Source organism: Triticum urartu, chromosome 1A (assembly GCF_056163025.1).
Source record: "Triticum urartu cultivar PI428250 chromosome 1A, HENAU_Tu73, whole genome shotgun sequence".
Taxonomy (NCBI): domain Eukaryota; kingdom Viridiplantae; phylum Streptophyta; class Magnoliopsida; order Poales; family Poaceae; genus Triticum; species Triticum urartu.
The window spans coordinates 313,990,051-314,017,048 of NC_141873.1; the positions used below are offsets into that span (position 1 = coordinate 313,990,051).

The 26,998-nt window shown below is 41.6% G+C and overlaps 1 long non-coding RNA gene across 16 annotated transcripts; it reads left to right on the top strand.

Moving 5' to 3' along the window:
- Window positions 1-386: 386 nt before the first annotated feature.
- Window positions 387-7,514, top strand: LOC125556498 (uncharacterized). Of its 16 annotated transcripts, none has more exons than XR_015602081.1 (4): window positions 445-916; window positions 1,002-2,337; window positions 2,800-2,840; window positions 3,665-5,555. It is a non-coding gene; the product is annotated as an uncharacterized LOC125556498 (long non-coding RNA). The 16 variants fall into 16 exon arrangements; XR_015602084.1 differs by having other exon boundaries at window positions 3,711-5,555; XR_007305118.2 differs by having other exon boundaries at window positions 451-916; window positions 1,002-1,592.
- Window positions 7,515-26,998: the final 19,484 nt, after the last annotated feature.

Genomic DNA, 26,998 nt, shown 5'->3' on the forward strand with positions numbered 1-26,998 from the left:
GAGTTGTTGCCAGGGATACAGAAGGAAATATTGTTGCAGCTCGAGCTGGTCGTCAAGACCATATATGTGATGTTTTTGGGGCCGAATCACATGCGATGACACAGGCCATAGCCATGGCTGCTGAACTGGGAATGATACGGGTGGTTTTTGAGACCGACTCCCAACTCCTGGCCGACGCATTGGACTTGCGGAAGGTTGATTCGTCACCTTATGCGGCGATTATCGAGAACTCGAAATTCCAACTGAAACTGTGGTTCTCCAAGCATGTAATATCAGCATGTTGGCATAGTGCCAACCATGTAGCTCATGAACTTGCTGCCATTAGCCGCATGTATGAACCAAACCACTATATAGAGTGGGAGTCAGATGTACCAACCCCTGTGGCTGTTTGTGCTCAAGGCGATTTGCCTAAGCACCGTTAAAGTTCAATAAAGCTCTGCTTTACCTCAAAAAAACCACGCAACAAGCCACAATCTATCGATCGCTACTATGCCCCGCGGTAAAAAAAGAAAGTAAACCGCCCGCCCGCACGACCTCCTCCTTCTCCCGCACGACCTCCTCCTCCTCCTCCCGCAGCCGCGCCCTTCACCGCCTCCTCGCGCCGCCGGAGCCACGGGAAGCGGCCGCGGGTCGCCGGGAGCCTCCCCGACCGCGGGAGCCCACCCCGCCCCCGCCGCGGCTCGCCGGGAGCCTCCCCTGCCGCCGGAGCCGCCCCGCCGCAGCTTGGCCTCCGCCACTCCGCCGGAGCGAGTCTCTCTCCTCTTCACTTGGGATGGGACGCCTCCTCTCCTCTGCTCCCAGCCGGATCCAATCCACCTCGCCCCGGCATGCAGCCACGGAAGGCCAGGTCCGTGCGCCTCTTTCCCATGGCCATGGAGTCGCCGCAGCCGCCATGGAATGCCTGGATGTCGTCAAGGTCCCTCTTCTCCTCTCCCAATTGGACTCTTGATTGTTTTGGATTTGGCGGCTCCCCTCACTCACACCCTCCCTCCTTGATGCAGATGCACGCAGGTGCAGCATCTACACCGATGTCTGCTCTTGAGACACAGACAACAGAGGAGAGGACAAGTCTAGAATTGCTAGACTGAATCTATCCATCTGCTCTGCTCTCGGGACAACAGAGGAGAGGACAAGTCCAGAATTGCTAGACTGAATCTATCCATCTGCTCAGCTCAGTTCATGCAGGTCAGGTCACATCACGGAGGGATTCCTGCGAATCTACATACAACTTCAATTAATTTATTAGTACTAGGTGGGTGTGAGAAAACTGAAATTTTTAGATGCATGCTTGCTTGGATGCGTGACACACAACACTGTTTGCTCGTCTCAACTCTGTGGTTTTGCTTATGTACCAACATCTTCTCAACTTTGTGTTCTATTTATGGGAATTGTAGAGGCTAGAGACATAGCAATCGTCAGGCTTCAGTTTTGTACTGACCACTCCAAGGCTTGTTCAACCTGGTGAATCTTTCCTTCATCTGCATCATTTTTCGCTTCAGTCTGTACATCCTCGCCCTCCGCCCACTGATCCTATTCTCCGCCGCCCGCCTTCCTCTGCTCCTCCTCTGCCTCCGCCGATCTCATCTGAGCCAGTAAGTTTTCTTTACATTCAAGTGTGCATTGTTTGAACAACATGCTTGTGGTTCTGTTCTTTCCACACAAGATAATCTGATACATACATGATCCTTATGGTTATGATTATTTTAGTGCATACATACATGATTCTTCCACACAGCAGGAACAATTATTCTGGAACAATTGCCGTATGTGAATTATCATGATCCAACGCCAATGCCACACACAGCACTAAAAGGGTTACAGTTTATGAGGACATATTGAATTAGTGAGGATTTCAGAAATTTGTAGTCCAAGCAACTCATACATTTGAAGTTTTGTTGCTTACCTTCCCATCCCATTGTGTTGCTATGCTCCTGAAGTTGCCTAACTACAGGAAAGGAGGCCAAAGTTTTGCTATATTGGGTTATCCACAATAGTATCGGCAACGATGTTTTGTTTTGTCGCAACTACTCAAATATATAATCTAAATAATCTAAATATATAATCTGCACAATGTAGTTTGAGTTAAAAAATACCACATTGTAGTTTCAATTTTTTTTTAAAAACCCACGTGTTTTGTTGTTTCAAGAGATTGAGTCATGGGCTGTGAGCAAGCATTATATATTGACATGAAAGGTAGATCTATTTAGATCATGAAGGTTTGTGCACCGTGATGCAAAGGCCGTATGCATCGACGAGGCGAAGGTGGGGCTTACCGGGATGGGTTGAGAGGAGGCAGTGGAGAGAGGAAATGGGAGAGGCGGATGGTGAATATAGGAGGTGAAAAAGGATGCATCTACTTAGTCCTTCTGTTGAATGCATAAAAGGCACCCTGCAGCCTCTCTGCTTGCAAAATAGATGCTCTCTGCTTGGTACACTCATGACATTAAACCTTTCATCTCCAGTTAGAGATGCAACTTGATTTGACCTAAAAAATTCTATTTTTGAGTATTACTTTCTTCCACACCTCTGCAACATCTTCTGAAGCCTCCACTCTTAACGAGTCTGCTGCTAGCGCTTTCTTAAATTTTATACGGGAAAATAATGTAGTACTTTTTTTAAAAAATTTGTGCAAGCTAATATGTTTCAAGATTCATGAAACATATGTTTCAACATTCAAATGTTTACATAAAAACCATATGCGGCAAAACTGAATGACATTTTGAAATATATAATTTTGACAGAATGAAAACAAATTCAGTTTCCTCTTCCTCCCTAACTATGCATACTTTATTTCTACAGGTACAGAATATTGCTACTCATCAACATCTGCAGCATCTAAGGTCCTTTTCGTCACATATTCATATTTACTTGAGATTCTGCTTACTTTGTTTGCACCATTTAATAATTGAGCTTCTCAATATTGCATGAATATTTCTAATGATGTACGATGTTCCCCATTTCTTTAACATCCCTGGCATGTGTGTGCTCCATTAGTGAATGACAAATTTCTGAATTTTTGTGATGAACAATGTTTACGTTCGTTTAGGCAGCTCACCGGCATCCATCATGGTTTGCTATTTTAGAATTAATCAAGATTACCTTTCAGGCTTCTTCCGTTGCCTAGCTAATTCCCTCCTTGTAGGCCATGTTGTGGTCTGAAATTGAACGTATACATATGATCCTGGTTTTTCTACACCGCCAACTTTACTATTGATTACTCCTAGAACCTTAAGTTGATCTGAATAGACATAGCGAAGTAGATGCAAACTTCAGGATAAAAGCATGTATATCATGGAATGATAGGAAGAGGGCTCTGAGCTAGACATGTTGATTATACCGTTTAATGTTAGCTCCATCAATACTGATACATATACGATTTCCTGTTGTAGATAGGTAAATATTTTGCAAGTAATGTAATTTGGTAAATAACCTAAAGTATTAACCTTACTGCTATCTCAAAGTATGATGCGATTATTCAGTATCCATTGCCTGATATAGTCAGTCAGAGGCATCAAATCAAATCTCCCTTAAATGATTAAATCATTTAACTGCACATCACAAGTATCAGCCTCCATCTGCCACCAATATTGCAAGAAACAAGGCATGCTGATCTAATAACCGTCTTTATGTATATTTTTAACCTAACAAGTGAGCTGATGATCAGGAAATCATGTTTAACTATCAATAAGTGATACCATTTCTTGGTTCAGTGAAGTGATTATGTGGATCTTGTGAGGAAAACAGATATGCCAAGAAGCCTGGGAGGTTGTCTACAGTCACTGGCCTGGTATGTGACCTGCTTGCATCTTTTCCTGATTACCTCACAACTGCAGTTGTCTATGTTTTATATTAACCATCGTTTTATCAATTTAATTCACAAGTTTGTTTCTCGAATTTACATGTATGCGTTGATGACATGAAAACTGAACATATATTTGTTTGACACTGAGTTCTGCTGAACATGTAAGTATAGCCGGGAGAGTCATGTATTCGCTCGATGCCATAGCTCACCAACCCCGAGCTGTTGCCACTGTCGAAGACACCTTAATATTAAACAATAAGTATTATATTCATCAAGAGAGTTTCCTCGCTATGTGGTGTTAATTCTGATCTATATGATTTCTCGCACAAAGAATGCGTCTATATGACATGAGGTTAGTCTTCTTTAACTCCTTTCTGATCTATTAATTATTAAGCGTCCCATCTCTTGGTCTCAAAGTTTTCGAGAAAATGATTTATTTTGTTTAGTGCCATTCAAGAGATGTGGATAAAAAATCATGTTTAACTATCAATAAGTGATCCCATTTCTTGGTTCAGTGAAGTGATTATGTGGATCTTGTGAGGAAAACAGATAGGCCAAGAAGCCTGGGAGGTTGTCTAGAGTCACTGGCTTGGTATGTGACCTGCTTGCATCTTTTCCTGATTACCTCACAACTGCAGTTGTCTACGTTTTATATTAACCATCGTTTTATCAATTTAATTCACGAGTTTGTTTCTCGAATTTACATGTATGCGTTGATGAGATGAAATCTGAACATATATTTGTTTGACACTGAGTTCTGCTGAACATGTAAGTATAGCCGGGAGAGTCATGTATTCGCTCGATGCCATAGCTCACCAACCCCGAGTTGTTGCCACTGTCGAAGACATCTTAATATTAAACAATAAGTATTATATTCATCAAGAGAGTTTCCTCACTATGTGGTGTTAATTTTGATCCATATGATTTCTCGCACAAAGAATGCGTCTATATGACATGAGGTTAGTCTTCTTTAACTCCTTTCTGATCTATTAATTATTAAGCGTCCTATCTCTTGGTCTCAAAGTTTTCGAGAAAATGATTTATTTTGTTTAGTGCCATTCAAGAGATGTGGATAAAGATATCAAGTCGTAGTTTCATTGTGCATCATGCTTTTTGTGGGGGTTTCACTGCTTTTTTTGCATGATTTCTCAACATGGTAGCATGGTCTATCATATTAAACCTCTTGTTTGTGTGCTAGATATATTTCGCTATACAGGCCAACATCTGTCGGGTGCATGTAAGACTCCATATATAGGATCCACATCATAATGTTCCAGTCCATAGGTTCCATCCCCCTTTATCTTTCTTGATCTCGATTCAGTTGGTTGTATTTCTTGTTTGCGTATAATTTCAAGATGATTAATGTGAAGTGATGACTTGCATGTAATTTCAAGCTGGTTGTAACCCTAAAAAGGATAGATTGAGTGAGGCTGGGCTGTATGGTTGAAAATCGTATATTTACATTTGTTCTCTCCACGATCATGTAGCGGTGTGATTATTTTTGCAGTTTCTCTAATTACCATTTTCTCTTATTCTAGCTTATATTGTTGTGTTGACAACACTGGAGGGATGTTACTGAAGGAATATTCAATAATAGCTAGAGTTTTTGTACTTACTGATTATATACATTGACATATGACCATAACTGAACAATGTTGAGTTATCTTCTAAATTAGTATGAATTTTTTTCTGCTCAAAAACAGTTTTCTATGATATTTGTAATTTCCACGTTTCGATTGAGCTTCTTACGATCTATCAGTAAGGCCTCTCAGGTTTTAGATTTGTGATTAGATCGTTGCATATAAGCCAAAATGAGTCTATAATAAGGGAAATAAACTGGCTACGCTTACCGTATGGATGAAACTGAAGAGTGAAGTGATATTTCTTTCTACCATTGCATAGCTTTACCATCACCGATCCATGTTAAGTGTGATTTATTTCTCTGTACATTATTTGGATACAAAGGATTCAAGCTGAAAAGAAGATGCAGTGGATTCAATGTTATGCAGAACATTATCACAAGTTGGCATTTCCTGTGAAACGAAGACCATTATATAGAACATTGATTAATTTGTAGAAAAATGCTGATAGCCAAAGGTTAATGCTGATAGCCAAAGGGTAATGCTGATAGACCATTATATATAAATACTTGAAATAATTCAGTTATGGTTTCTATCAATATATTGTTTCTACTGCATATATATTACTTTTAGCTACGCAATTTCCTCCGACAGCCAAAGGCTTGTCTATTAGTATCTTTTGTATTTGATGGGATATTGTAACGAGAAAAAACCTTCGAAGCAAGAAACAGGAAACAAAAAGCTTGATAGTATTGTACTATTTTATCTCACTGGAAAATTATGTGTACTCATTAATATGTGCATTTGCACGTACATGATTACTAGTGAGAGAAAAGGGCCCACAGAACCCAGCACAAGCCTGTTGTAAACAAGAAAAAAAGGCGCATAATCCTAGACGGGCCGTCCCTACTAGTCCAGACGACGAAACAAGTGGACAACCGAGCCAGCCTACACAAAAGACGCGTAGGTCTTGAAGCCCCTGCATCCTATGGTAATGGGGTTGACTGAGACTTTGTTAACTCAGCTGAATGAGGTTTAGCAAAATTGATACTCCCTCAATTTCTATATACAAAGCCGCAAATTCAGATTACAAGTATTGAGGTAATATTTAATGTCTACTTTGCACGCTAGCTTTTCTTTTTTATTTACTGGAATCATTAATATGTAGTATACATGCAACGAAGGACTGGACCTTGAGAGAGAGTAGTTGAGTGTCATCATGACTATATGCATGCGAGATTAAACATGTTGCTAGAAAAGAAATCTTTATCTGGATTATTGTTGGTGGGCTTGTATAGATGTAAAATGTATTTTTCGTAGTGTATTATATTTAGCTAGTTCTATCTGCATGATGGTGAGTAACTTAGACTAGTAACATGCAAATGTTATTAGTCTATGTTACTACCTCTATAATGGGTACTACATATGTGTGGCATCTTGCAACAATTTATTTATTAAATTATACTCATTTTATAGCTTCTCATTTTTCATTAGTTACTTGTCACATCATTTATTTGTCTAGACATATGTTATCACTTATGTTATTTTCACTATGGATAGCTTAAGGGCTCACAGCTGATTTGAGAAAATCAAGATGAGTTAGGTATGCATCACCGATGCGGAGTTCAAGATTGCTGTAAATCAAGTCCTAAAGTTACAGAAGCATAGAGGAAGCAAAGAACATTTTCTCAATTCCTACAACTCATGTGTCTTGAATAGACCCAGAAATACAGATCCAGTTTCTTTCATAAATAATAGGTGATTCTTAAATAAGTTAATGATACAACTAATATGGTAACCGTGCTATGCATCCCCCGGAACACCACTGACCGTACCAGCTGGATCTGCCCGACATTCTGTTTTCTTTTCGAAAAAACTTTTGATCTATTCATCAACTGCCAAGGTAGTACGAAAAACACTAGGAGTAAAAATCACATCCAAGTTTATAGATCATCTAGCGACGACTACAAGCATTGGAGCGAGTTGAAGGCGTTTATCCCTTCCTTGTCGGAGCCGAACAAACATTGTTGTAGTAGACAGTTGAAAAGTCATCGTGCTAAGGCCTCATATGACCAACGCATTAGAACAACAACCGCCACCAATGAAAAAAATGCAGATCGGAAGAATCCAACCTGCAGACACACAGACGTAGACGAATGAAGACTAGATCCAAGCGGATCTACAGAAAGACAAACGCCAATTGGATCCCACGAGATTCGTCGAAAACACACCTTCACACGCCCTCCGACGGCGCTAGAAGCACAGCCCGAACGAGGGCTGGGCGGGAAAAACCTTATTCCATCTTTAGAAAGCTGTCACAACCTCGTCTTCCTGATCATGGCATAAACTCTGACAAAACTTAGAAAAACACCTAAAACAAAGCCTTCCTACCGACAAGAGCCGGGATTCACCGCGCCTCCACGGTCCTAGGACCATAGGAGAGGGGAACCGACAACAATGCTGACGAGAGACAGGAAACCCGAGCTGTGCGCCTTAGGTCACTTGCATGAGCGAACGGGTATGTCTCTACTCCCGGTAATCTGTTTGATGGCTCCTATACTATCATCGCTGCAAGACACCTTCCATCTGAATGCAAACTCATCCTACTCAATTTTTATTTATATAGAGGAATGAAAAGGGATTTGGAGACCATGGACCTGTTCATAAAGGCACAAGGAAAAGGGAGATATGCACATGTATGTACAAACGCAAGGCAAAGTTAGATGATGCAGAGTGGACTTCTCCTTATTAGATGGACCAGCAAAAAGGCTCAAGCGTTGCAATGGGAGAAAGAACAATCATAATCTTCAATGGCCTTGACCATATTTTGCTACATCACCGACATACATTATCACTCTCAATTTCGTGAAATCATGAACATTTTTTTAAACTCGTGCACATAGTTGAAATCATAAACATTTTTCAAATTCATGAACACTTTTACAAATTTTTTATCATTTTATAAAATCAAGAATATTTTTCGAATTCATGGATATTTTATACTATTTGCAACCTTTTTTAAAAGTTGTGAACATTTTTCCAAACAATTTTCTTGAATCGACAAACATTCTTTTTTGGAAAATGGTGGAACAATTTTCGAAATTCACGAACATTTTTCTTGATTTAACGAACATTTTTTAAATGCATGATAATTTTTTGAATTAGCGACATTTAATGAATGAATAAACTATTTTGTAGTCACAAAAAGTTTTTGAATTTTTAGGATAGTTTTTCATTCATTAACATTTTTTGAATTGAAAATTTTTTGTTCAGTTTCATAAATATTTTTTCATAACTATTTTTTAAAATCATGAACATTTTTTGATTTCCCAAAAAAATGTTTTCCAAATTTCAAACAATTGTTGGATAAGTAAACATTTTCTAAAAATCACAAACATTTTTGAATCCACCAACAATTTATTTTAAAATTCTCATTTTTTATTTTCGTAACTTTTTTGAAGTCCCAAATTATTCAAAGTAGAAAAAACTAAAACAGAAAATAAATAGGAAAAATAAAAAAACCAAATTTAAAAAACAGGTCACCTGGACATGGGCCAGCTCAAACGGGCGTGCTACATCCTCTCCCAGCATACAAAGCGTAGTATAGGAGGTCCCTACTTTATGGGCCGGCCCAGACAAAGAATTCCCCTGTGCGAAACTTTTTTATCATAAGAGATAGGGTTGGTTTCGGACCCCTCCTTCAAGGGCCACGAAATTCCCCCCCTCTTCCTCCACATATACAGCCCTTAGGGCACTGTTTAGAGTTTGGGTTTGTTTAGATTAAAAGTTCGCTATTCCTGCAACTTCGCGTATTTTGTTTGTGTTCAACGACCAGACCAAGACGTCACAAAACCCATCTTGATCAATAAAACTTTCATCTTATATTCGCAATATCCAGATTGCAATATCAGTTTCTTGCTTGTTCTTCGTTTGCTCGTAGGAAATAGACCCTCGTGGTCAGGTTGATCGTGCTCCGGCGTGGTCAATAACCCCTCGGAAGTTGGTTTAGCGATTGCTAAGGCACGACGTCTTCGCACGTTCCTAGTCAGATCGTCAAAGTCGACTCTCATAAAAAACGATATCTATCTTATCGAAACAACGCGACACCTTCACCTCCATCAGAGATGGCATTGATGGGTAATATTTTTTAACTTCTGGGGCAATTTCCTAATGTAACGACAGAACAAACCTCTTTCTTATTATTAGGTATAGATATAGATATGAATTGGCGGAGCTACTCCTGAATAAGGAAACTCTGCTCGTCGCCGCCGCCGAAGGTCGAACCAGCCGACGATTCATGAAAAGAATTAGTCATCATGGCGCGACCGTGTGGCTGACTACAGAAAATAAAACTGTTACTAGAAAACTAAATTTGGTTTTCATATATCAAAATAATTTAGGTACTGATAATTATATGAGCATAGATATAGGCTTAGTACTGATAATGCTGGAATTTTGTCTATTTTGGGCCAGCCCAATAGCATTTCAGAAATTCCTAATAAATCCTAAAGGCCCACGCAGCCCATTCGTGCAAGGAAAGAGGTGGAACTAAAGTTTAATCCCATATTGCTAGTTTGGTGAGAGTTGGACCTCCTTATAAGGGAGGATATTTCCCCACATGTATGAGCATGAGAACAAGAGGGACATTCGCGCGCGCTCCTCCTTCGCCACCCGCCACGCCACGCCTCGTCACGACGCGCCGCGCCGCGGGTTGCGGGAATGAGCCGAGCCGATGTCTAAATTTTTGCCACGCATGACTGGTATACGAAAGGTCACACGAAAGTTGAAAAGATTTTTGCTATAGTGGAGACTGAATGCGAACGGCGCATCCCTTCGGCTACTGGCTGTTCACTTCACCTCCCTCTCTTCGTTTCATCTCCCGTCGCTACCCTCTCGCCTTCTTCTCCTGCGCCTATAAAAAGGAGGTCGCTCCTCCCAGAGAGACGCACCAGAAGATCATCTCCCTTTTGCCACCAAGTTCCTGAGCACTGCGCTGCTGCTACGTTCTTCCCCATCCCGGCTTGCGGCGTGCACCACAGGTCTGCACAGTAGGCCTCTGAAACCACACCACTTTGAGTCCTGTACGGGAGAAGGGTGATAAGGTTTTTGAAGAGCGCTCCGCGTGACTAATAACTTCTTCGTCACGAACGCCCCGGACTCCGACGACTTCTTCCCCAACGTCGACAACCTCCTCAATGACATGGCTAGCGAGGACACATACCCCAAGTCCAATGCTACTGTTGTTGTTGCTGTCCCGTACGTGTTCTTACTCTTTCTGTTAAAGGTCTTTCCACAGTTCCTTGTTCTAGTGTCTGCCCTACATATGTTAGGTTCTACTTCATATATGCAACTTGATCTAGTGTCTGTTCTAGATGTGTTTAGTTCAAGTTCATATATGCAGATGCTATTTACCTTTTCTCTGTCAGAGTGCATGACTTGCTTTATCTCTACTATATTATTCATGCTTTATCTAGTATTTTTGTTAGTAAAATTATTTGGTAAATTGCTCATATTTCCAACAGTCCAAAAACCTTATTATAGACAATTTACCTCGAGTGGTTTTGCTGCTTCCATGAGACATCCTATGTTTGAGGGTATCCACTATAAGAGGTGGCGTGTGAGAGCAGTCTTATGGTTTCAAACCATGAGTTGCTATGACGCCACTCTTGGCAATCCTGAAGGAGAATATGATGCTCAACAGGAACAAGCTTTTCAGAAAATGGATACCCTGTTTAAGGCTGCTCTCTTGAGTGTTATTGGTGAGAACATAGTTGATGCTTATGCGTCAATTGATAATGAAAAGATATGTGGGATGCATTCGAGGCCAAGTTTGGGGTCTCGGATGCTGGCACTGAGCTGTACATCATGGAGCAATTCTATGATTACAGGATGACTGAAGAGCGTGATGTCTACTATGCAACTTTATTCTTGTAGACACGTGTTGGGCCTCCAAGCGCAGAGTTTTGTAGGATAGTAGCAATTTTCCCTCAAGTGGATGACCTAAGATTTATCAATCCATGGGAGGCGTATGATGAAGATAGTCTCTCTCAAACGACCCTGCAACCAAATACAAGAAATCTCTTGTGTCCCCAACACACCCAATACAATGGCAAATTGTATAGGTGCACTAGTTCGGCGAAGAGATGGTGATAAAAGTGTAATATGGATGGTAGAAATATATTTTTATAATATGAATAAATAAAAACAACAAGGTAGAAAATAGTAAACAGGCACAAAAACGGTATTGCAATGCTTAAAAATTAGGCCTAGGGTCCATACTTTCACTAGTGCAACCTCTCAACAATGCTAATATAATTGGATCATATAACCATCCCTCAACGTGCAACGAAGAATCACTCCAAAGTTCCTATCTAGAGGAGAACATAAGAATAAATTGTTTGTAGGGTATGAAACCACCTCAAAGCTATTCTTTCCGATCAATCTATCCTAGAGTTCGTAGTAAAATAACATGAAGCTACTCTTTCCGATTGATCTGACCAAGAGTTCGTACTAAAATAACACCAAAGAAAATTTCAGATTCATAATATTCAATCCAACACAAAGAACTTCAAAGAGTGCCCCAAGATTTCTACCGGATAAACAAAGACAAGAACATGCATCAACCCCTATGCATAGATTACCCCAATGTCACATCGGGAATCCGCGAGTTGAGTGCCAAAACATATATCAAGTGAATCAATATGATGCCCCATTGTCACCACGAGTATTCAATTGCAATACATATATCAAGTGTTCTCAAATCCATAAAAGTATTCAATTCGATAACAACGAAATCTCAAAGAGAAAAACTCAATTCATCACAACAAGATAGAGAGGGGAAAACACCATATGATCCGACTATATTAACAAAGCCCGCGATACATCAATATCGTGACATCTCAAGAACACGAGAGAGAGAGAGAGATTAAACACATAGCTACTGGTACAAACCCTCAGCCCCGAGGGTGGACTACTCCCTCCTCATCGTGGTGGCCGCCGGGATGATGAAGATGGCCACCGGAGATGATTTCCCCCTCTGGCAGGGTGCCGGAACGGGGTCTAGATTGGTTTTCGGTGGCTACAGAGCCTTGCGGCGGTGGAACTTCTAATCTAGGTTAACCCCTAATGGTTTCTCTATTTATAGGATTTTTTGGCGTTGGTTTCATGCTAAGATGGGACTTGAAGTGAGCACAACCCACCGGGGCAAGCCAAGCCCACCAGGCGCGCCCTGGTGGGTCGTGCCCTCCTCGTGGATCTTCTGGCCCTCCCATGAAGCCTCGGGGGTCTCTTTTGTTCCAAAAAACCGTCAAAAAGTTTCAGCTCATTTGGAGAACTTTCATTTCTACACGAAAAACAACACCACAGTAGTTCTGCTGAAAATAGTGCCAGTCCAGGTTAGTTCCATGCAAATCATACCAAAACCATATAAAATTGTCGTAAACATGGCATGAATACTTCATAAATTATAGATACGTTGGAGACGTATCAGCATCCCCAAGCTTAATTCCTACTCGTCCTCGATTAGGTAAATGATAAAAGAAATAATTTATGAAGTGTGAATGCTAGCAAAGTGCATAAGTTTGATCAATGATAACTTCAATCACTTTTCCTAGCATCATAACAGCAACTCTTTCTCATAAAACTTATCATGATAAAGTAGCAATTTAAAACGGAATTTTTGTTGTGGAATGTTACCTATCATATTCATCATATACTCTTTTCTTTTGTAGCATGGACATTTGGACTTGAATGATTCAAAGTAATAGTCTATAATTTGACATGTGGACATCAATACTCAAGCATATCACCAAGACACCATGTCTTTCAAAATATCAACGCTAAAATAAGTTATCCCTAGCCCATCATGCTCAATCATTGATCCATTCATGAAACACACTCACATATTAGCTACACCCAATGCTCAAGTACGATCATAGTGCCCCCTAGTTGGTGCTTTATAAGAGAACATGGAGACTCAAATTAAAAATAAAAATTGCATAAAGTAAAAGAAAGGCCCTTCGTGGAGGGAAGTAGGGATTTGTAGAGGTGCCAGAGCTCACATCGAAAATTGAGAGATAAAAACATTTTGAGAGGCATACTTTTCCCACCAACGAAAACGACTTAGAGCTCCCAATACTTTCCGTGCTAGATATATCATAGGCGGTTCCCAAATAGAAAATAAAGTTTATTCCTTTTTCCACCATACTTTCACTTTCCATGGCTAACCGTATCCACGGGTGCCATCCATACCAACACTTTCCAAGGAATTTATTATTTGGCAACATAAAGTAAATTAATTTTTCATTTCGGGACTAGGCATCCCTAATACCTTTGCCTTACTCTTGTGCAATGACAAGTGAATAAACACTCATCATGAGAATAACACATCTAGCATGGAAAATATTGGCCACCCCTCACCGCCTCGCGAGTGGTACGAGCACACAAAAGAGAAATTTATTTTGAAAAATTAGAGATGGCACATACAAATTTTCTTAAAACGGCAAAAGAATACCGCATATAGGTAGGTATAGTGGACTCATGTGGCAAAACTGGTTTAAAGGTGGATGCACAAGTAGTGATCATACTTAGTGCAAAACGAAGGCTAGCAAAAGATTGAGAAGCGACCAACCAAGAAACGAATAATATCATAAGCGAGCATTGAGCATAATTAACACCAAATAGTGCACCACAAGTAGGATGTAATTTCATTGCACAACTATTGACTTTCGTGCTTGCGTAGGGAATCACAAACCTTAACACCAATATTCTTACTAAAGCATAACTACTCACCAACATGACTCACATATCACTATCATCATATCTCAAAACTATTACAAAGAATCAAGTTTATTTTGTCCAATGATCTTCATGAAAGTTTTTATTATATCCTTCTTGGATATCTATCACTTTGGAACTAATTTTCATGTGTTGCTTTTGATAAGCTCAAACAAATATAAGTGAAGATCATGAGCATAATATTTCTTTCTCTCAAATTAATTTAAGTGAAGCAAGAGAGAATTTCTTCAAAAATACTAAAGCACATCGTGCTAAAAAAGATATAAGTGAAGCACTAGAGCAAATGACAAGCTACTCCAAAAAATATATAAGTGAAGACCAATCGAGTAGTTAAGTAAATAGGTAGCTATTTGAGGATTCTCTCTTATTCAAAAACCTCCAGATCTAAGCATTTTATTAAAACAACAAGCAAAAACAAAATAAAATGACATTCTAAGAATATCACACATCATGTGAAGAAGCAAAAACTTAGGCTCAACCGATACTAACCGATAATTGTTGAAGAAGAAAGGTGGGATGCCTACCGGGGCATTCCCAAGCTTAGATGCTTGAGACTTCTTGAAATATTATCTTGGGATGCCTTGGGCATCCCCAAGCTTGAGCTTTTATGTCTCCTTAATGAAGGAAATATGCCCTAGAGGCAATAATAAAGTTGTTATTTATATTTCCTTATATCATGATAAATGTTTATTATTCATGCTAGAATTGTATTAACCGGAAACTTACTACATGTGTGAATACATATACAAACAAAGTGTCCCTAGTATGCCTCTACTTGAATAGCTCGTTAATCAAAGAGGGTTAAGTTTCCTAGCCATAGACATGTGTTGTCATTTGATGAACGGGATTACATCATTAGAGAATGATGTGATGGACAAGACCCATCTGTTAGCTTAGCATAATGATCGTTTAGTTTATTGCTATTTCTTTCTTCACGACTTATACATGTTCCTATGACTATGAGATTGTGCAACTCCTGAATACCGAAGGAACACTTAGTGTGCTATCAAACGTCACAACGTAACTGGGTGATTATAAAGATGCTCTACACGTGTCTCCGATGGTGTTTGTTGAGTTGGCATAGATTGAGATTAGGATTTGTCATTCCGATTGTCAGAGAGGTATCTCTGAGCCCTCTCGGTAATGCACATCACTATAAGCCTTGCAAGCAATGTGACTAATGAGTTAGTTGCGGGATGATGTATTACGGAACGAGTAAAGAGACTTTCCGGTAACGAGATTGAACTAGGTATGATGATACCGACGATCGAATCTCGGGCAAGTAACATACCGATGACAAAGGGAACAACGTATGTTGTTGTGCGGTTTGACCGATAAAGATCTTCGTAGAATATGTAGGAACCAATATGAGCATCCAGTTTTGTTGGGTTTCGTAGTAATTTCAAAAAAAAAAAATTCCTACGCCCACGCAAGATCATGGTGATGCATAGCAACGAGAGGGGAGAGTGTGATCTACGTACCCTTGTAGACCGACAGCGGAAGCGTTGTGACAACGCGGTTGATGTAGTCGTACGTCTTCACGATCCGACCGATCCAAGCACCATTACTCCGGCACCTCCGAGTTCTTGGCACATGTTCAGCTCGATGACGATCCCCGGGCTCCGATCCAGCAAAGCGTCGAGGAGGAGTTCCGTCAGCACGACGGCGTGGTGACGATTTTGATGTTTTACCGTCGCAGGGCTTCGCCTAAGCACCGCTACAATATGACCGAGGTGGAATATGGTGGAGGGGGGCACCGCACACGGCTAAGGAACGATCACGAAGATCAACTTGTGTGTCTATGGGGTGCCCCCTGCCCCTGTATATAAAGGAGTGGAGGAGGGGAGGGCCGGCCCTCTCTATGGCGCGCCCTAGGGGAGTCCTACTCCCACCGGGAGTAGGATTCCCCCTTTCCTAGTCCAACTAGGAGTCCTTCCATGTAGTAGGAGTAGGAAACAAGGAAGGGGTGCAGCCCCTCCCCCTAGTACAATTCGGACTAGGCCTTGGGGGGCGCGTGCCCTGCCCTAGGCAGCCCCTCTCTCTTTCCCGTATGGCCCAATAAGGCCCAATACTTCTCCCGGCGAATTCCCGTAACTCTCCGGTACTCCGAAAAATACCCGAATCACTCGGAACCTTTCCGAAGTCCGAATATAGTCGTCCAATATATCGATCTTTACGTCTCGACCATTTCGAGACTCCTCGTCATGTCCCCGATCTCATCCGGGACTCCGAACTCCTTCGGTACATCAAAACTCATAAACTCATAATATAACTGTCATCAAAACCTTAAGCGTGCGGACCCTACGGTTCGAGAACAATGTAGACATGACCGAGACACGTCTCCGGTCAATAACCAATAGCGGGACCTGGATGCCCATATTGGCTCCTACATATTCTACGAAGATCTTTATCGGTCAGACCGCATAACAACATACGTTGTTCCCTTTGTCATCGGTATGTTACTTGCCCGAGATTCGATCGTCGGTATCTCAATACCTAGTTCAATCTCATTACCGGCAAGTCTCTTTACTCATTCCGTAATACATCATCTCGCAACTAACTCATTAGTTGCAATGCTTGCAAGGCTTAAGTGATGTGCATTACCGAGAGGGCCCAGAGATACCTCTCCGACAATTGGAGTGACAAATCCTAATCTCGAAATACGCCAACCCAACATGTACCTTTGGAGACACCTGTAGAGCACCTTTATAATCACCCAGTTACGTTGTGACGTTTGGTAGCACACAAAGTGTTCCTCCGGCAAACGGGAGTTGCATAATCTCATAGTCATAGGAACATGTATAAGTCATGAAGAAAGCAATAGCAACATACTAAACGATCGGGTGCTAAGCTAATGGAATGGGTCATGTCAATCAGATCATTCACCTAATGATGTGATCCCGTTAATCAAATAACAACTCTTTGTCCATGGTTAGGAAACATAACCATCTTTGATTAACGAGCTAGTCAAGTAGAGGCATACTAGTGACACTCTATTTGTCTATGTATTCACACATGTATTATGTTTCCGGTTAATACAATTCTAGCATGAATAATAAACATTTATCATGAAATAAGGAAATAAATAATAACTTTATTATTGCCTCTAGGGCATATTTCCTTCAGTCTCCCACTTGCACTAGAGTCAATAATCTAGATCACATCACCATGTGATTAACATCGATAGTTCACATCATCATGTGATTAACACCCATAGTTCACATCGCCATGTGACCAACACCCAAAGGGTTTACTAGATTCAGTAATCTAGTTCACATCGCTATGTGATTAACACCCAAGGAGTACTAAGGTGTGATCATGTTTTTCTTGTGAGAGAATCTTAGTCAACGGGTCTGCCACATTCAGATCCGCATGTATTTTGCAAATTTCTATGTCAACAATGCTCTGCATGGAGCTACTCTAGCTAATTGCTCCCACTTTCAATATGTATCTAGACCGAGACTTAGAGTCATCTAGATTAGTGTCAAAACTTGCGTCGACGTAACCCTTTACGACGAACCTTTTTTCACTTCCATAATCGAGAAACATATCCTTATTCCACTAAGGATAATTTTGACCGCTGTCCAGTGATCTACTCCTAGATCACTATCGTACTCCCTTGCCAAACTCAGTGGTAGGGCATACAATAGATCTGGTATACAACATGGCATACTTTATAGAACCTATGACTGAGGCATAGGGAATGACTTTCATTATCTTTCTATCTTCTGCCGTGGTCGGGCTTTGAGTCTTACTCAACTTCACACCTTGTAACACAGGCAAGAAACCTTTTCTTTGACTGTTCCATTTTGAACTACTTCAAAATCTTGTCAAGGTATGTACTCATTGAAAAAACTTATCAAGTGTCTTGATCTATCTCTATAGATCTTGATACTCAATATGTAAGCAACTTCACCGAGGTCTTTCTTTGAAAAACTCCTTTCAAACACTCCTTTATGCTTTGCAGAATAATTCTACATTATTTCCGATCAACAATATGTCATTCACATATACTTATCAGATATGTTGTAGTGCTCCCACTCACTTTCTTGTAAATACAGGCTTCACCGCAAGTCTGTATAAAACTATATGCTTTGATCAACTTATCAAAGCGTATATTCCAACTCCGAGATTCTTGCACCAGTCCATAGATGGATCGCTGGAGCTTGCATATTTAGTTAACACCTTTAGGATCGACAAAACCTTCTAGTTGCATCGTATACAACTCTTCTTTAGTAAATCCATTAAGGAATGCAGTTTTGTTTATCCATTTGCCAGATTTCATAAAATGCGGCAATTGCTAACATGATTCGGACAGACTTAAGCATAGATACGAGTGAGAAAATCTCATCGTAGTCAACACCTTGAACTTGTCGAAAACCTTTTGCGACAATTCTAGCTTTGTAGATAGTAACACTACTATCAGCGTCCGTCTTCCTCTTGAAGATCCATTTATTTTCTATGGCTTGCCGATCATCGGGCAAGTCAACCGAAGTCCATACTTTGTTCTCATACATGGATCATATCTCAGATTTCATGGCCTCAAACCATTTCGTGGAATCTGGGCTCATCATCGCTTCCTCATAGTTCGCAAGTTCGTCATGGTCTAGTAACATGACTTCCAGAACAGGATTACCGTACCACTCTGGTGCGGATCTCACTCTGGTTTACCTATGAGATTTGGTAGTAACTTGATCTGAAGTTACATGATCATCATCATTAGCTTCCTCACTAATTGGTGTAGTAGTCACAGGAACAGATTTCTGTGATGAACTACTTTCCAATAAGGGAGCAGGTACAGTTACCTCATCAAGTTCTACTTTCCTCCCACTCACTTCTTTCGAGAGAAACTCCTTCTCTAGAAAAACTCTGAATTTAGCAACAAAAGTCTTGCCTTCGGATTTGTGATAGAAGGTGTACCCAACAGTCTCCTTTGGGTATCCTATGAAGACATATTTCTCCGATTTGGGTTTGAGCTTATTAGGATGAAACTTTTTCATATAAGCATCACAACCCCAAACTTTAAGAAACAACAACTTTGGTTTCTTGCCAAACCACAGTTCAGATTGTGTCGTCTCAACGGACTTAGATGGTGCCCTATTTAACGTGAATGCAGCTGTCTCTAATGCATAACCCCAAAACGATAGTGGTAGATCGGTAAGAGACATCATAGATCACACTATATCTAATAAAGTACGGCTATGACGTTCGGACACACCATTACACTATGGTGTTCCAGGTGGCATGAGTGGTGAAACTATTTCACATTGTTTTAATTGAAGACCAAACTCGTAACTCAAATATTTTACCTCTGCGATCATATTGTAGAAACTTTTATTTTCTTGTCACGATGATTTTCCACTTCACTCTGAAATTCTTTGAACTTTTCAAATGTTTCAGACTTATGTTTCATCAAGCAGATATACCCATATCTGCTCAAATCATATGTGAAGGTCAGAAAATAACGATACCCGCCGCGAGCTTCAACACTCATCGGATCGCATACATCAGTATGTATTATTTCCAATAAGTCAGTTGCTCGCTCCATTGTTCCGGAGAACGGAGTCTTTAGTCATCTTGCCCATAAGGCATGGTTCGCAAGCACCAAGTGATTCATAATCAAGTGATTTCAAAATCCCATCAGCATGGAGTTTCTTCATGCGCTTTACACCAATATGACCTAAACGGCAGTGCCACAAATAAGTTGCACTATCATTATTAACTTCGCATCTTTTGGTTTCAATATTATGAATATGTGTATCACTACGATCGAGATCCAATGAACTTGTTTCATTGGGTGTATGACCATCGAAGGTTTTATTCATGTAAACAGAACAACAATTATTCTCTGACTTTAATGAATAACCGTATTGCAATAAACATGATCAAATCATATTCATGCTCAACGCAAAAACCAAATAACACTTATTTAGGTTCAACACTAATCCCGAAAGTATAGGGGAGTGTGCGATGATGATCATATCAATCTTGGAACTACTTCCAACACACATCGTCACTTCACCCTTAACTAGTCTCTGATTATTCTGCAACTCCTGTTTCGAGTTACTACTCTTAGCAACTGATCCAGTATCAAATACTGAGGGGTTGCTATAAACACTAGTAAAGTACACATCAATAACATGTATATCAAATATACTTTTGTTCACTTTGCCATCCTTCTTATCCGCCAAATACTTGGGGCAGTTCCGCTTCCAGTGACCAGTCCCTTTGCAGTAGAAGCACTTAGTCTCAGGCTTAGGACCAGACTTGGGCTTCTTCACTTGAGCAGCAACTTGCTTGCCGTTCTTCTTGAAGTTCCCCTTCTTCCCTTTGCCCTTTTCTTGAAACTAGTGATCTTGTCAACCATCAACACTTGATGCTCTTTCTTGATTTCTACCTTCATCGATTTCGTCATCATGAAAAGCTCGGGATTCGTTTTCGTCATCCCTTGCATACTATAGTTCATCACGAAGTTCTACTAACTTGGTGATGGTGACTAGAGAATTCTGTCAATCACTATCTTATCTGGAAGATTAACTCCCACTTGATTCAAGCGATTGTAGTACCCAGACAATCTAAGCACATGCTCACTAGTTGAGCGATTCTCCTCCATCTTTTAGCTATAGAACTTGTTGGAGACTTCATATCTCTCAACTCGGGTATTTGCTTGAAATATTAACTTCAACTCCTGGAACATCTCATATGGTCCATGACGTTCAAAACGTCTTTGAAGTCCCGATTCTAAGCTGTTAAGCATGGTGCACTAAACTATCAAGTAGTCATCATATTTAGCTAGCCAAACGTTCATAACGTCAGCATCTGCTCCTGCAATAGGTCTATCACCTAGCGGTGCATCAAGGACATAATTCCTCTGTGCAGCAATGAGGATAAACCTCAGATCACGGATCCAATCCGCATCATTGCTACTAACATCTTTCAACACAATTTTTTCTCTAGGAACATATCAAAATAAACATATGAAAGCAATAACACGAGCTATTGATCTACAACATAATTTGCAAAATACTACCAGGACTAAGTTCATGATAAATTTAAGTTCAATTAATCATATTACTTAAGAACTCCCACTTAGATAGACATCCCTCTAATCCTCTAAGTGATCACGTGATCCAAATCAACTAAACCATGTCCGATCATCACGTGAGATGGAGCAGTTTCATTGGTGAACATCACTATGTTGATCATATCTACTATATGATTCACGCTCGACCTTTCGGTCTCCGTGTTCCGAGGCCATATCTGTATATGCTTGGCTCGTCAAGTATAACCTGAGTATTCCGCGTGTGCAACTATTTTGCACCCGTTGTATTTGAACGTAGAGCCTATCACACCCGATCATCACGTGGTGTCTCAGCACGAAGAACTTTCGCAACGGTGCATACTCAGGGAGAACACTTCTTGATAATTAGTGAGAGATCATCTTAAAATGCTACCGTCAAACTAAGCAAAAATAAGATGTATAAAAGATAAACATCATATGCAATCAAAATATGTGACATGATATGGCCATCATCATCTTGCTTCTTTGATCTCCATCTCCAAAGTACTGTCATGATCTATATCGTCACCGGCATGACACCATGATCTCCATCATCTTGATCTATATCAATGTGTCATCACGTGGTCGTCTCGCCAACAATTGCTCTTGCAACTATTGCTATCGCATAGCGATAAAGTAAAGCAATTATTGGACGCTTGCATCTTATGCAATAGAGAGACAACCATAAGGATTTTGCCAGTTGCTGATAAATTCAACAAAACATGATCATCTCATACAACAACTTATATCTCATCACGTCTTGACCATATCACATCACAACATGCCCTGCAAAAACAAGTTAGACGTCCTCTACTTTGTTGTTGCAAGTTTTACGTGGCTGCTACGGCTTTAGCAAGAACCGTTCTTACCTACGCATCAAAACCACAACGATAGTTTGTCAAGCTGGTGCTGTTTTAACCTTCGCAAGGACCGGGCGTAGCCACACTCGGTTCAACTAAAGTTGGAGAAACTGACACCCGCCAGCCACCTGTGTGCAAAGCACGTCAGTAGAACCAGTCTCGCGTAAGCGTACGCGTAATGTCGGTCCGGGCTGCTTTATCCAACAATACCGCCGAACCAAAGTATGACATGCTGGTAAGCAGTATGACTTATATCGCCCACAACTCACTTGTGTTCTACTCGTGCATATAACATCAACACATAAAACCTAGGCTCGGATGCCACTGTTGGGTTTCGTAGTAATTTCAAAAAAAAAATTCCTACGCCCACGCAAGATCATGGTGATGCATAGCAATGAGAGGGGAGAGTGTGATCGACATACCCTTGTAGACCGACAACGGAAGCGTTGTGACAACGCGGTTGATGTAGTCGTACGTCTTCACGATCCGACCGATCCAAGCACCGTTACTCCGGCACCTCCGAGTTCTTGGCACACGTTCAGCTCGATGACGATCCCCGGGCTCCGATCCAGCAAAGCGTCGGGGAGGAGTTCTGTCAGCACGACGGCGTGGTGACGATTTTGATGTTTTACCGTCGCAGGGCTTCGCCTAAGCACCGCTACAATATGACCGAGGTGAAATATGGTGGAGGGGGCACCGCACACGGCTAAGGAACGATCACGAAGATCAACTTGTGTGTCTATGGGGTGCCCCCTGCCCCGTATATAAAGGAGTGGGGGAGGGGAGGGCCGGCCCTCTCTATGGCGCGCCCTAGGGGAGTCCTACTCCCACCGGGAGTAGGATTCCCCCTTTCCTAGTCCAACTAGGAGTCCTTCCATGTAGTAGGAGTAGGAAACAAGGAAGGGGTGCAGCCCCTCCCCCTAGTCCAATTCGGACTAGGCCTTGGGGGGCGCGTGCCCTGCCCTAGGCAGCCCCTCTCTCTTTCCCGTATGGCCCAATAAGGCCCAATACTTCTCCCGGCGAATTCCCGTAACTCTCCGGTACTCCGAAAAATACCCGAATCACTCGGAACCTTTCCGAAGTCCGAATATAGTCGTCCAATATATCGATCTTTACGTCTCGACCATTTCGAGACTCCTCGTCATGTCCCCGATCTCATCCGGGACTCCGAACTCCTTCGGTACATCAAAACTCATAAACTCATAATATAACTGTCATCGAAACCTTAAGCGTGCGGACCCTACGGTTCGAGAACAATGTAGACATGACCGAGACACGTCTCCGGTCAATAACCAATAGCGGGACCTAGATGCCCATATTGGCTCCTACATATTCTACGAAGATCTTTATCGGTCAGACCGCATAACAACATACGTTGTTCCCTTTGTCATCGGTATGTTACTTGCCCGAGATTCGATCGTCGGTATCTCAATACCTAGTTCAATCTCGTTACCGGCAAGTCTCTTTACTCGTTCCGTAATACATCATCTCGCAACTAACTCATTAGTTGCAATGCTTGCAAGGCTTAAGTGATGTGCATTACCGAGAGGGCCCAGAGATACCTCTCCGACAATCGGGGTGACAAATCCTAATCTCGAAATACGCCAACCCAACGTGTACCTTTGGAGACACCTGTAGAGCACCTTTATAATCACCCAGTTACGTTGTGACGTTTGGTAGCACACAAAGTGTTCCTCCGGCAAACGGGAGTTGCATAATCTCATAGTCATAGGAACATGTATAAGTCATGAAGAAAGCAATAGCAACATACTAAACGATCGGGTGCTAAGCTAATGGAATGGGTCATGTCAATCAGATCATTCACCTAATGATGTGATCCCGTTAATCAAATAACAACTCTTTGTCCATGGTTAGGAAACATAACCATCTTTGATTAACGAGCTAGTCAAGTAGAGGCATACTAGTGACACTCTGTTTGTCTATGTATTCACACATGTATTATGTTTCTGGTTAATACAATTCTAGCATGAATAATAAACATTTATCATGAAATAAGGAAATAAATAATAACTTTATTATTGCCTCTAGGGCATATTTCCTTCAAGTTTCCACTGTTGGCTATTGACCGGAGAAGTGTCTCGGTCATGTCTACATAGTTCTCGAACCCGTAGGGTCCGCACGCTTAAAGTTCAATGACGATTGGTATTATGAGTTTATGTGATTTGATGTACCAAAGGTTGTTCAGAGTTCCAGATGAAATCACGGACATGACGAGGAGTCTCGAAATGGTCGAGACATAAAGATTGATATATTGGATCATGTTGTTCGGACACCGGAAGTGTTCCGGAGAGTTTCAGATAAAACCGGAGTGTCGGAGGGTTACCGGAACCCCCCGGGAAGTTAATGGGCCACCATGGGCCTTAGAGGAGAGAGGGCTGGCCAGGAGGTGGCGTGCGCCCCCCCCAGTCCCAATTGGACAAGTGGTGGGGGTGGCACCCCCCTCCTTCCTTCTCTCCCCTTCCTCCTTCCTTCCCCTCCTTGTTGGACTAGGAAAGGGGGGAACCTACTCCTAGTAGGAGTAGGATTCCCCCCTTTGGGCACGCCCCTTGAGGACGGCCGGCCCCCTCCTCCCCTCCTTTACATACGGGGGAGGGGGCACCCCATAGACACACAAGTTGATTTCTTAGCCATGTGCGGTGCCCCCCTCCACAGTTTTCCACCTTGGTCATATTGTCGTAGTGCTTAGGTGAAGCCCTGCACCAGTAAATTCATCATCACCGTCACCATGATGTCGTGCTGACGAAACTCTCCCTCGGCCTCAGCTGGATCTAGAGTTCGAGGGACGTCACCGAGTTGAACGTGTGTAGATCGCGGAGGTGTCGTGCGTTCGGTACTTGATCGGTTGGATCGCGAAGACGTTCGACTACATCAACCGCGTTACTAAACGCTTCCACTTTCGGTCTATGAGGGTACGTGGACACACTTTCCCCGCTCGTTGCTATGCTTCTCCTAGATAGATCTTGCGTGATCGCAGGAATTTTTTTTGAAATACTACGTTCCCCAACAGTGGCATCCGAGCCAGGTCTATGCGTAGATGTTATATGCACGAGTAGAACACAAAGACTTGTGGGCGATAATATTCATACTGCTTACCAGCATGTCATACTTTGATTCGGCAGTATTGTTGGATGAAGCGACCCAGACCGACATTACATGGCCGCGTTCATGAGACTGGTTCTACCGACGTGCTTCGCACACAGAAGGCTAGTGGGTGTCTGTTTCTCCAGCTTTACTTGAATTGAGTTTGACTACGCCCGGTCCTTGTTGAAGGTTAAAATAGCACACTTGACGAAAAATCGTTGTGGTTTTGATGCGCAGGTAAGAACGGTTCTTGCTAGAAGCCCATAGCAGCCACGTAAAACTTGCAACAACAAAGTAGAGGATGTCTAACTTGTTTTTGTAGGGCATGTTGTGATGTGATATGGTCAAGACGTGATTATATAAATTTTTGTATGAGATGATCATGTTTTGTAACAGTTATCGGCAACTGGCAGGAGCCATATGGTTGTCACTTTATTGTATGAAATGCAATTGCCATGTAATTGCTTTACTTTATCACTAAGCGGTAGCGATAGTCATAGAAGCAATAGTTAGCGAGACGACAACGATGCTACAATGGAGATCAAGGTGTCAAGCCGATGACGATGGTGATCATGACGGTGCTTTGGAGATGGATATCAAAGGCACAAGATGATGATGGCCATATCATATCACTTATATTGATTACATGTGATGTTTATGATTTATGCATCTTATTTTGCTTAGTACGGCGGTAGCATTACAGGATGATCTCTCACTAAATTTCAAGGTATAAGTGTTCTCCCTGAGTATGCACCGTTGCTACAGTTCGTCGTGCCGAGACACCACGTGATGATCGGGTGTGATAAGCTCTACGTTCACATACAATGGATGCAAGCCAGTTTTGCACAAGCAGAATACTCAGGTTAAACTTGACGAGCCTAGCATATGCAAATATGGCCTCAGAACACTGAAACCGAAAGGTCGAGCGTGAATCATATAGTAGATATGATCAACATAGTGATGTTCACCATTGAAAACTACTCCATCTCACGTGATGATCGGACATGGTTTAGTTGATATGGATCATGTGATCACTTAGATGATTAGAGGGATGTCTATCGAAGTGGGAGTTCTTAAGTAATATGATTAATTGAACTTTAATTTATCATGAACTTAGTACCTGATAGTATTTTGCATGTCTATGTTGTTGTAGATAAATGGCCCGTGCTACTATTCCTTTGAATTTTAATGCATGCCTAGAGAAAGCTAAGTTGAAAGATGATGGTAGCAACTACACAGACTGGGTCCGTAACTTGAGGATTATCCTCATTGCTGCACAGAAGAATTACATCCTGGAAGCACCGCTAGGTGCGATGCCCGTTGCAGGAGCCACACCATATGTTATGAACGTCTGGCAGAGCAAAGATGATGACTACTCGATAGTTCAGTGTGCCATGCTTTATGGCTTAGAATCGGGACTTCAATGATGTTTTGAACGTGATGGAGCATATGAGATGTTTCAGGAGTTGAAGTTAATATTTCAAGACTCATGCCTGAGTCGAGAGGTATGAGACCTCTGACAAGTACTTTGCCTACAAGATGGATGAGAATAGCTCAACCAGTGAGCATGTGCTCAGAATGTCTGAGTACTACAATCGCTTGAATCAAGTGGGCGATAATCTTCCAGATAAGATAGTGATTGACAGAGTTCTCTAGTCACTATCGCCAAGTTACTGGAACTTCACGATGAACTATAATATGCAAGGGATGATGAAAATGATTCCCGAGCTCTTCGTGATGCTGAAATCAACGAAGGTAGAAATCAAGAAAAGCATCAAAGGTTGATGGTTAACAAGAC